Below are 12,416 nucleotides of genomic sequence, written 5' to 3' on the forward strand. Positions count from 1 at the left end.
ATGTAGCTGCACGACTCAGTCGTCGCTTCAGTCGAAGTAACCTGAGGATCCTATGGCAATGTGCCGCTTATATAGCCAGATGACCCCACCCATTCTGGCGGGCTTTGGTGGGCTTTACCGCGATAGGCTCGTGCAGCTCCGCTGCCGAGCCATTGGTTCATTTTTAATACACTGCACGAACCAATGGCCGTGCAGTTACACTGCGTTATTAAAAGGCTTCAGTCATCGGAGAAAAATTTGTTTTTCCCCAAAGCGTCTTAAACAGACACAGTACTCGTTCCGTATCTCAGGGAACCGAGTTTACGTTAGTAACTGAGTACGATATATGATTTTCATATCTATTGCTTGTTTGTGCATGAGTGTTTTTTAAGATGCATAGATTAAAGCAAGATTAAAATAATGTTTAACAGTTTACTGGTGAGGCAACCTGAAAACACAGCTCCATGTGCACACACACACACACGCCATCGCTCACAACTCCATGTGCTTTGACAGACAGTTGGTCCAATGTGTACTGTTATACACCCACCTATCAGTACATTCCTCTCTTGCTCCTTCAGTTTCACACACTGTAAAAAACAAAGCTCATGATGATTCGGGCCTATTGAAATGAACACACATCCATCCATCCATGAAATACATGTCTCTGAACTAATGGAGAATGCATATTTGAGCTTATCAGTTTTATGACAACTACTGATTCTTCCGTTCAGTCTGCTATATGTCCAATTATTAGCTAAATAGTGAGTGGTGCTTTTCTGAGCATGTTAATCTCACTTAAAAATAAAGCACAGTGTCTCCATGACAATATCATATGAACCTATTGAAATGACTTTCCATCTATCCATCCATTCATCCTTCTGTCTGTATGCCCATTCGTTTATTCAGACTAATCCATTCGTTCATTTAGTCTCTTCTCTAGCTGAAAAGTAAGCAATGCATTTTTGAATGTGTTAATCTCAGATTCATGCACAGGAAACTGCAAAACAAACAAAAAAATGTTTCCATGATAATGCGAAACTCATTTACATTTCTATTCAAATTTTGACCCATCCATTCTGTCCGTCCATCCAGTCTAAAATATTTCAACAGTAGCTGAAAATTGAGCAGTACATTAATTAAAATGGGCGCCAAATCTTTTTTTTCATAGATTCGTTCATCTAGTCTGAAATATCTCATCAATAGCTGAATAAGCGTGCTTATCTCAGATTATATGTGTTTTTGGTTACACTTTATTTTGAAAGTCCACTTTAGACATTCTACTAACTGTAAGTAACTTGCAACTGCATGTCAACTAACTCTCATTAGAACATTTGTAGACTTTTAGGTTAGGGTTAGTAGAATGTTGACATACTTGCAGAGTTACTTATAGTCAGTAGAATGTCTGTTGAGCAACCATCAAAAGAAAGTATTATCATATATTAAGCAGACAGTCTACTAATACTCTAATGACTGCTAGTTGACTGTAGTGGCAAAGTTACTTATAGGTAGTTGAATACCTAAAGTGGACTATCAAAATAAAGTGTTACCATGTTTTATTTTCCATCAGTATTTAACATCCACTAGCTGTTGATGCCATGTTTAGACTTGTTTTATCTGCCAGATACACCGTCTTGTTATCTGAATGTGCAAACCTATTTCCTTTCATTACAGCGATGCTTGCTCCCAATGAAGTTCCTTGTTTTACAGTTACTTTACACACATACACACCAACAAGCACTAACCAATGCAGAAAAGGGAAAAAAAGAGGAAAACAGCAAAAGTCCTCTGAACTAATGGAGAATGCATATTTGAGCTTGTTTATCAGTTTTATGACAACTACTGATTCTTCCGTTCAGTCTGCTATATGTCCAATTATTAGCTAAATAGTGAGTGGTGCTTTTCTGAGCATGTTAATCTCACTTAAAAATAAAGCACAGTGTCTCCATGACAATATCATATGAACCTATTGAAATGACTTTCCATCTATCCATCCATTCATCCTTCTGTCTGTATGCCCATTCGTTTATTCAGACTAATCCATTCGTTCATTTAGTCTCTTCTCTAGCTGAAAAGTAAGCAATGCATTTTTGAATGTGTTAATCTCAGATTCATGCACAGGAAACTGCAAAACAAACAAAAAAATGTTTCCATGATAATGCGAAACTCATTTACATTTCTATTCAAATTTTGACCCATCCATTCTGTCCGTCCATCCAGTCTAAAATATTTCAACAGTAGCTGAAAATTGAGCAGTACATTAATTAAAATGGGCGCCAAATCTTTTTTTTCATAGATTCGTTCATCTAGTCTGAAATATCTCATCAATAGCTGAATAAGCGTGCTTATCTCAGATTATATGTGTTTTTGGTTACACTTTATTTTGAAAGTCCACTTTAGACATTCTACTAACTGTAAGTAACTTGCAACTGCATGTCAACTAACTCTCATTAGAACATTTGTAGACTTTTAGGTTAGGGTTAGTAGAATGTTGACATACTTGCAGAGTTACTTATAGTCAGTAGAATGTCTGTTGAGCAACCATCAAAAGAAAGTATTATCATATATTAAGCAGACAGTCTACTAATACTCTAATGACTGCTAGTTGACTGTAGTGGCAAAGTTACTTATAGGTAGTTGAATACCTAAAGTGGACTATCAAAATAAAGTGTTACCATGTTTTATTTTCCATCAGTATTTAACATCCACTAGCTGTTGATGCCATGTTTAGACTTGTTTTATCTGCCAGATACACCGTCTTGTTATCTGAATGTGCAAACCTATTTCCTTTCATTACAGCGATGCTTGCTCCCAATGAAGTTCCTTGTTTTACAGTTACTTTACACACATACACACCAACAAGCACTAACCAATGCAGAAAAGGGAAAAAAAGAGGAAAACAGCAAAAGTCAAGCTGAGTAGGCTAATAATGCTGTCACTCCAATGCAAACTGTAAATCAACCTTAAATCAATGCTTACTCAATGTGTTCCTCCCCTTTATTATCAACCTCTCAATGAATTACTAAACACGAGCTCCAGATAAATCTGTTAATCTGTAAATAAGTCTCTGGTAAAACATGAATTTTTACAATTTTTACTATTGAACCTGCAGAACCAGTGGATTTTGAGTTGGTTGAACCCAGTTAATATGCAACTAAGTGTCTAACCAGGGTTAAATCTAAGCCCAGTTTGACCAGAAGATAAAATTAAACATGTAAATATCTCTCTTGAAGTCATCTTCTGAGGAATATGCCTGATTTTCCTGATTGACCACCTCTAACACATTATGTTTCAAAAGTTCAATATTTTTATTTAGCAAGGATGCACTAAATTGATCAACAGAGAAATGCATAATGTTACAAAAGATTTCAATTTCAAACACAATTGATGTTCTGATGTTTTGAACTTTCTGTTTATCAAATAATTCTTGATAACTGATAATAATAAGAAATTATTTTTGAGCAGTAAATCAGCATACTATGATGGATCATGTAACACTGCAGACTAGCGTAATGGCTGCTGAACATTCAGCTTTTCCATCACATAAATAAATAAAATTTTAAAAACATTAAAAAAAAGCAAACATTTATTTTAAATTGTAATAATATTTCACAATATTACTATTTGTTTTGTTTACATTTATTTATTTAAAGGGTCCTTTTATGCTTTTTCACTTTTTCAACTTTAGTTAGTCTGTAATGTTGCTGTTTGAGCATAAAAAAGATCTGCAAAGTTACAAAGCTCAAAGTTCCACTTCAAAAGGAGATATTTTATTTAACAGAAATCACTTTTCAAAAACTACAACGAACAACTCGTTTGGACTACAGGGCTTCATTTGATACAGGAACTTTTTGAGCCGTTCATGCCAGACTGCTGAGAGAGGTGTTGTAATAATGTAACATATGTTTAAAATAATGTGTTTTTCAAACAACCTAGTTTGAGAGCCTGTTCTAGTACACCCCCAAAACAAAATCAAGACTTTGTAAAAGAGCATAATAGGACCCCTTTAAATCAAATAAATGCAGCCTTGATGAGCATATAAGACACTGAGAAATATTACGTAATTGTAGCTGCACTATTCAGCATGTAAGCCAGTCAATTTGTTTGTCTTCCTCTTGATTTCATTACTTCAAATCCTGTTTATTTATTACATATTCCTTTCTCTTTCTCTTATTATTTCCTGTCTCAATCAGCAATCACTCTTTATTCCTCACCTCTCTCATTCTCTCTATCATTTTATCATCAGAACTTGTTAGTACTTGTTTGACACTGTCAACTACAGAAAACAGCAAATATTTTGAAACTTTAGTTTTCTATACAAGCTACTGATAATTTAAAGTGACACTACAGTCAAGCTGCTCTTTTGAAAAAGTATTTACTCTTCAAGCTACTAAAAAGAAGCAGCTAGCTACACTGAATATATATATATATATATATATATATATATATTTTTTTTTTTTTTTTTTTTTTTTTTTATTACTTATTAAACTTATTTTTTTTTTTTTTTTTTTTTTTTTTTTTTTTTTTTTTTTTTTTTTTTTTTTTTTTTTTTTTTTTTTTTTTTTTTTTTTTATCCCTGCTAGAGAGAATTCATAGGTCTTCATGTCGACTGAAAGATGAGAAACAGAAAAGCAGGAAAACTGAGGGTGTAGCGGTGGAGCACATTCTCAGTGCTATACAGGAAATTGATTCTGGCCCCAGCGGTCACAAGGACCTTGCGTGAGAAGAGTGTGCTTGCTGGCGTCTGTATGTATTTTGGCAGTGGGCTGGTCAAACAGTCAAGCTTCGGACATGATAAAGCCAGATCTCTGTGGCACGCAACAACAGCAGGCTGCGTCACTAATGCGATAAGAGAGGATCGCTTACAAATACAAATGCTAGAACGCGAGCACATTCAAGCACATGCAAGAGTTGAGACACATGCATACAAACATGTCATAGAAAACAGCACATGGGGAATAAGCATTTGGCATCAGCATCCTTCTTTCATGTCAATTACACTATATGTGTGTCTTCACCCTACCATACAGGGGCACTTTTACTTACATCCATCTATCTATCTATCTATCTATCTATCCGTCCGTCCGTCTATCTATCTGAGAATTCATCATCTGAAACATTTCCACCAAAATGTGCTCATATGTATTATTTTAGTTAACAGTCTGGGGTGAAAATTACTTAAAGAATAATAATAGTCAATAAATAAATAAATAACAAACTTTTCTTTATTTCCAAACAACATGTCTCATATTTCATCTCAAGCATGCTTTTATTTATCTAATATGATGGATTTTAAAGTTTGAATCTAGTAGTGCAACGTGAAAACCATGAGTTTGATTGTCAGAAAACGCCTGCACTGATTTAATGTATGTCTTGAATGAAATGTAAATCACTTCGGATAAAAGCATCTGACAAATGCATAGATGTAAATGGACGAAAAAAAAAATTTATATGACAAGAAAAGTGTTGAATCTCTTTTAATAAAAATCAACCCCAGTGACATATGTGGCTGCAGTTAAAAATGTCTGGTTTCCATTCCAGTCTCTAACCTCCAAATGTGTCTTTCATAACTAAAAAGCACAATGTGTTCAGTGTTCAATGTGTTCAAAACACACTGAGAATTTTCAAAGATTACACATTTTTCCGATGACAATTAGCACTGAAATTTGGCCTCCCGTTTAGAGACTTACATTACAGACTTACAACTGCCTCATTAATTTCCGATTCTATAACACAGACAGCATGAGTCCAGAAGCTAGCTAATTTAACTACTAATCCATTGATTAACACAGAGTTGCGTTAACTGTAATGTAAATGATAGGGCAAGGCTTTTTAAGATGCAGCATAGAGGGGAAACACCTCAAGTCTGCTCTGAGATGAAGAGAGAGAGAGAGTAATTCAATTAAGGGAAACACACTTCTGCACGTGTTAAGTCTTTCTACTGGAGACTTAAAGCAGTATTAAATTACCTGCTCAATCAAGCCCAATTTACTGCTAGAGTGGAAGGAAAACATACAGACTGTAGTAAAACTGAACCACACTTTTCTCAAACAGCGAAAAGAGAGGATATGTGTGTGTTAGAGAGAGAGAGAGTCAGGCTTCACACCAAGAGTCAGTATTGATCTTGGGTGAGGTGAGGTGACATTGGTTAAAAACTTAAGGGCTCTTCATTTCTGGAAACAGCTTACCGCCTACTGAGACACTATGGCATTAAGTATAGACAGCATGAGACATTTTATGAGTACACCTATCATTACTGGTGCATGTGTGAGACACTTGGTTAGGTAAGTGGGCAGCGAAGCTTCAGGCAAACCCCTGCAGCTCAACCAAACCCCCTCACCCACTAGGGTCCCGTTTCCATGACAACGTTAGCTGTGAGCCCCAGCAGGACAGGATATAAACAAGAAGCCATATCCCTACCACTGGGACGGGATGTGTGCACGCTTGTGCGTGTCAGGATAGTCCTCTGAGATGCACCAAGCTGGCTTCATCCTCTGAAGTTGATGGACAACAACATCAATATCCTTTAGATTAGAAGCAGCTGTCAGTCCCTCGGGAAACATCAGGCCTGGCAACGGTAGCACACGCAGCAGGGGCTAACTCCCTAGGCTCCTCTCTGAACTGGCAGTGGCCGTGGTGGCTAATTCCCCACGCTGGCCACGGACCTGGCAACAGCGGCTAACTCAGTGGACTAAACACAAAGGTGGCGATCGCAGTAGTCACTAACTCTCAGAGCGAGGTGTAAAGCTGGCAAAAGTGGCAGCTGCAACTCCCTCTGCGCTAGTGGGGACTAGCATGGAACCCTAGGGATTGCAAATATAAAGGTGAACTGTTACAAAAACAAACTCCGTCAAAATTTGAGCTGTGCACAATAAGAGCATGCTTAGTGTCCATCCATCTATTTCTAAGTCTGTGTAATGTGAAAATTCCTCAGAATTTGATTACAATGACAAGATCAAGATATAAATGTATAGAAATATAGACATAAGACACAACTGTGGGCTATGAAATCACAATTGTGAGATATAGTCATAATTGTGATAAATGCAGTCAAACTGTTAAATATAAAACTGCACTGCAAGATATAGTCATAATTGTGATAAATACTGTCAAAACTCTGAAGTATAAAATTGTATTGTGAAATATTGTGAGATATGAAGTCATAAATTTGAGATATTAAGTTATATTGCGAAATATAAAGGCACAGTTGTGAGATATAAAGTCATATTGTGAAATAGAATCACAATTGTGAGATATGAAGTTGCAATTTTAAGATATGCAGTCATATTGTGAGATATAAAATCATATTGTAAAATATAAAGTCACAATTTTGAAGGTTTTCTTTTACTTTTTTGGCAGAAACCAGCTTCCATAAATATCCTCAGCATGTGCGAGAGAGTGGAAGAAATTCACCGTATTCTTTGACTGTGAGAATCTCTCAGATCCTGCTAAGCGAATAAATAATTCATACTTCATATTTGGTTAATCAAACAAATTAGATAAAAGGACTTCTCTTTTCCAATTCAAACACTAGGGAAGAGAAACATTTAAAATATATTTTTCTATGTGAGAGAGGACAGTGCATTTGCCATACCATCATAATCCATATACACTGCTTATCCAGTTACATCCAGAGACCTTCACATACTCATCTCATATTCCTTCATTCGGACGGCCGGAACTCAAACTCGGAGAGCCTTTTAAAGGTCCAGTCCCATATATCAGAGCCACAGTGCTTCTGGTTACTTAAGCTAGGCCACAGATACGCGATACTTAAGATTTCCCTGATCAAATATAATTATGGTGGTTATTCTCTCAGTGGGGAAACCTGCCATCAGCTTCTAAACCGGAATGACAGAGCGGCACGGAAGCAGAGAGGAAAGGAGGTGAGTGTGGTTACAGGTCTGCGGAAGAGAGAAAGAGTATATGGGGTTGGAAAGTGAGAGAGAAAGAGACATAAAGACCACAGTAAAATCAATGCGTGCAGAGAATGGAGAGATAATTAAGGTAGGAAAGAAGAGAACGAGAGAAAAAAAGAGTGAATTCAATACGTCCTTACATGACTCCACATCACATTCGCTAATTAGATGAGTTACATCTTAATGTCAGTAGCCATTAAACACAATGGCAGTGTTCCCAGAATCCTTTGCTCTTAACAAACCCCCCTATCCAGTTATCTGCGATTGTGAATTGTATTGCCTCATTGTTTTGTCATTGTCGATAAAAACATTGCATGGGATGTTAGTGATGTCTTGCTCACTGACTCGGAGGGGTGTGTGTGTGTGTGTGTGTGTGTGTGTGTGTTTTGCAGGCCCTTTGTAGGCTGTGTGCTCAATTACACACTGACATAACAGGGATGTACAATTACAGCGTGACACTGCATTCACTGTACTGCACCTGTCAGACAGCCTGGCAAGGGACGACCAAGGGATCCTTAGATGATGAAGAGGCAGGGGTGGCCGCACACACACACACACACACACACACACACACACACATTGGTTGTACATACTCCAGTGCTTTTATACTTCCACATTCCCATTTTCCATGGCCACCTCTCTCTCTCTCTCTCTCTCTCTCTCTCTCTCTCTGTCTTTCCCTGTCGTTCACTCATTGCAGTAGAACTGCAGTGGTCAGCACTCTAGTCATTGTTGTGATTCAGTAGTGGAGCTCCTGTCTGCCAGCTCTGCTCCAATTTACAACAGTGGCCCACAATGCACTGCTCTGGGCGAAGCAAGAAAGCAACCACACCACCCTCTCTCTCCTCTTCGGACTATAGAACAGCAGACCATCGTCAAATAAGCACAAATAAACAAGCTGCACTCCTGAAGTAAACCCCTCCATGAATCTTCTCTTGCTGTCTGCTTTCTCTCCCTACTCTCTATATCTGTCTCAGCTCACAGCCGGTTCCACCCAGCATTAAAATGTAGAAGTGTGTTTGGTTTCTGCAGCACTAGTGGCTCCAAATGGAATTGATAAAATAATAATGAATGTTTTATTTATTTATTTATTGCCTCTAACTCACACAACTGATTAAGCTAATGCTACTAAGATGTGTAGCAAAAATGAACAAAGCAATATTAAAAGACTTTTAAGTTTAAAATCGGAAAAAGTTATTTTTTTTTTTAATGTTAAAATCTAAGGATGCACCGTTATTAAAATTGTGGTCACTACCAATATGCTGATTATTTTCACATGTTGGTAAATAGCCTACTGTACACTGTTGAAGATAAAGGTTATTTACTGGCATTGATGGTTCCATGATGGTTCCAACTTTTAACATCCATGGCAACTCTGCATTGCACAAAAGATTCTTTATAGTGTAAAAAGGTTCTTTAGACGAATAAAATGTTCTTCACGCTAAGAAAAAAGGTTATTTTAAGAACTGTTTACTAAAAGGGAGTGTATCAATGTCTGATATAAAAAAAAAAGATATATTATTTTGTCTAAATAAATTAAAAATAAAACATTAAAAATAAAAAAAAGTAATCTAACTAATTAACAAACTAACTAAATAGTTCTGTTTGGCACATAAATTATGCACTTCACCTTTAAAAGAAACCTAAGCTTACAAAAAAATCAAACAAACTGCTGTGTAATAGACCAGCATTTAATGTTCATAATTGATAATATCCTGCTCTGCCCCTGCAGTCTTGATGGGCTGTTTTTTAGTAGAAAGCTTTGAGAGTGTCTCTAGCGAAGGCACTAACAATCTCGTTGGCATCCATTGTTAGCTCTGAGAGCAGGGACCGCTACAGCGGCTGTAAGGAGAGAAAGAGAGCAGGGCTCTGTGGGGGAGATCACCCACTTTCCCTATGCAGAAGCCTTTCATCTAGCAGCTATAGCAAAACAGCACAACTAATTAAGAAGAACTAAGGAATGTCCAAAACAGACACACACACTTTTTCTTCCTCATGGGGATGGGAGGATAAATTCAGTACGGAAACAAGTGCTCAGCATTACTTAAAAAATCTAAGGATAGCTCTGTGTGTGTGTGTGTGTGTGTGATAGAGAGACCCAGCTGTGGTCCACTGCTGCTCACTTTATTATATAATTTGTGGAGGCATTAGATCTTCTTCCATAGTCCACTGGGCTTTCACAAGCTTCCCACAATCTCAATTAAGTTGTGAGTGTGTACAGTATATGTATGTGCCAGTATTTGTTTCTGCCTTAGAGTACAAAAAATCAAAAGGTAACTGTGACTTCATTTCTCATAATTGCAACTTTATATATCAAAATGTTACTTTATATCTTCCCATTGTGATTCTTCTCTCATAATTGTGATTATTCTCTCTTCATCTCTCAAAATGTGACTTAATTGTGACTTCATCTCAAAATTACTTTATCTCACAACTGCAATTGTTTTCTACTAATTGTGACTTCATATTTCATAATGTGATTATCTTTCACAATTGCATTTTTTTTTAGATATATAAATTGCGACATTATATCTCAAAATGTGAGTTTATATTTGCGACTTTATCTCAAAACTGCAATTTATTTCTCCTAATGTGACTTCATATCTCAAAATTGGACTTTATTTCTCATAATTGTGACTTTATCTCAAAACTGCAATTCATTTCTCCTAATTGTGACATCATATTTCAAAATTTTACTTTTGTCTTTCACAATTGTGATTTTTTTTTCATAACTGTGATCTCAAAATGTGAGATCTCTCATGATAGCAACTTTATTTCTAATAATTGTGAATCAATACCTCAAAATGTGACAAATTTTTTTCCCCTCATAATTGCACATTTATATAACACAATGTGGATTCATACCTGATATAAAGTATATTTACACTGTATCACAATTACAACTTCACATCTCACAGTTATAACTTTGTCACAATTGTGATTTTATATCTCACAATGTGACTGTTTCAGATTTTAAACTTTATCTTACAATTCATTCATTAAATTTTTTTTTTTTTACCTGTTTATATTTTTAAAATGCAGACAGAACATATCATTACCTCAGTATAAAACAATAGAAGTCAACAGAAAGTGCCCATCATGACAGAAAAACACAGCTGTGTATTTATATGTGTTCTCCGCTGGGGTTGAGCAGGACGAGATGACCCAGTGCCTGGATGCATCGTGGTTGCTCATTTTAGTGAAGACCCCAAGCTGACCCACAAGCGCCTGTCAGAATGGAGTTATGACTGATAATCACAGTCACACACATCATGATGAAGGGGAAACTCTAGAGAGAGAGAGAGAGAGCTGAGGAAGGGGTCAAGCACAAAGAGAGAGTTTTAACAACAGTTTTATGTCACTTTGTATTTAAAAAGAACGTCACAGTTGGAAAACTAGTGAGTGGGGACAGGAAGTAACAGAGACTGTGTGTGTGGGAAACACTTCCAGAACATCCAAGCGCATCTGCTTTTGATTAACACACACCCAATGAAACTCTTTCAGTTCTTCTTGACTTTTTTCTTCTTGACGTTTTCCCATCAGTCTTAAGGTTCAACATTCAGGGGGCGGTCAGCGGGTTAAACCTCCGAGGAGACTGTCGCAGGCCTTCCCAAGAGGAACGAGGAGACAGTGGTAAACACTCAAGCCTATTTCCTGACCAAACTATGAATTCTCTTCCTCTGTCTATAACCTCCCCAGCCACTCCCTTAACTCCAGCTCCAGTCTTTTAATTAGGGTTGCCATGGCGCCCTCCGTGTACAAAGCTGTTTAAGCGCTTCAAGAGAAAGTGGCAAGGTGCATATTTCTCTCGCCATAAAATGATCTGATCAGTTAGTCACGTTTTTAATCGTGGTGTAGGGTATCAGAGCGAATCAGACACTTTAAGATTGGTGTTGAACAACCCAAAGAGCCGAATTCCACAAAAAGGCCCAAGACAACGTCATAAATCTGTCCACGATAGTCTTGTTACTTCTATTCTTCTACTTTAATTTATTTTTTTTTTCCGTTGAGAGTTTCGTGTTCTGAGTTAAGTTTTTTTTTTTTTTGCAACTCCGTGTCTCCGAGTTCACCTCGAGTCTGTGACCGACCGCTTCAAAACTTCAACCAGCCCACAACTCCGCATCTTCAGCCAACGCCCAACCACTGGCTTCCCAAGACATCACTTCAACGACTACTGAACTTCAATCCAATCAGCAATCTCGGGAAACCCCCTTTCTTTAATGATGACAACAAAGGGAACCCCCTACACAGGCAATGCAAGTACCTCCAGATTCTAGCTGAACTGGTGCATTTAATATAAATTTTAACCTCATTGAGGAACTCAATGCGAGGGTTAAGTGATTGATGGTTGTTCAGGTCTATGTAATTGCACATATTGCTGTAAACTTGGGATGTAACATTTTCATTCTCTTAAACTCATTCTTTCCTCACTTTCTCCCTTCCTGCAACTTATATGAATGTGTAAGTGCGTGGGTTTATGTGTTAGATTAGTTTATATTGTCTTAGATTTATCCAATA

The 12,416-nt window shown here is 37.1% G+C and overlaps 1 protein-coding gene across 3 annotated transcripts in view; it reads right to left on the minus strand.

Annotated features, from left to right (window-relative positions):
- Positions 1-12,416, minus strand: part of LOC107738605 (protocadherin-1-like) — a 193,057-nt gene that overhangs the window by 43,734 nt on the left and 136,907 nt on the right. The window lies entirely within an intron of this gene.

Source organism: Sinocyclocheilus rhinocerous, unplaced genomic scaffold (genome assembly GCF_001515625.1).
Source record: "Sinocyclocheilus rhinocerous isolate Xijiao unplaced genomic scaffold, SAMN03320098_v1.1 scaffold2509, whole genome shotgun sequence".
In the NCBI taxonomy this organism is placed as follows: Eukaryota; Metazoa; Chordata; class Actinopteri; order Cypriniformes; family Cyprinidae; genus Sinocyclocheilus; species Sinocyclocheilus rhinocerous.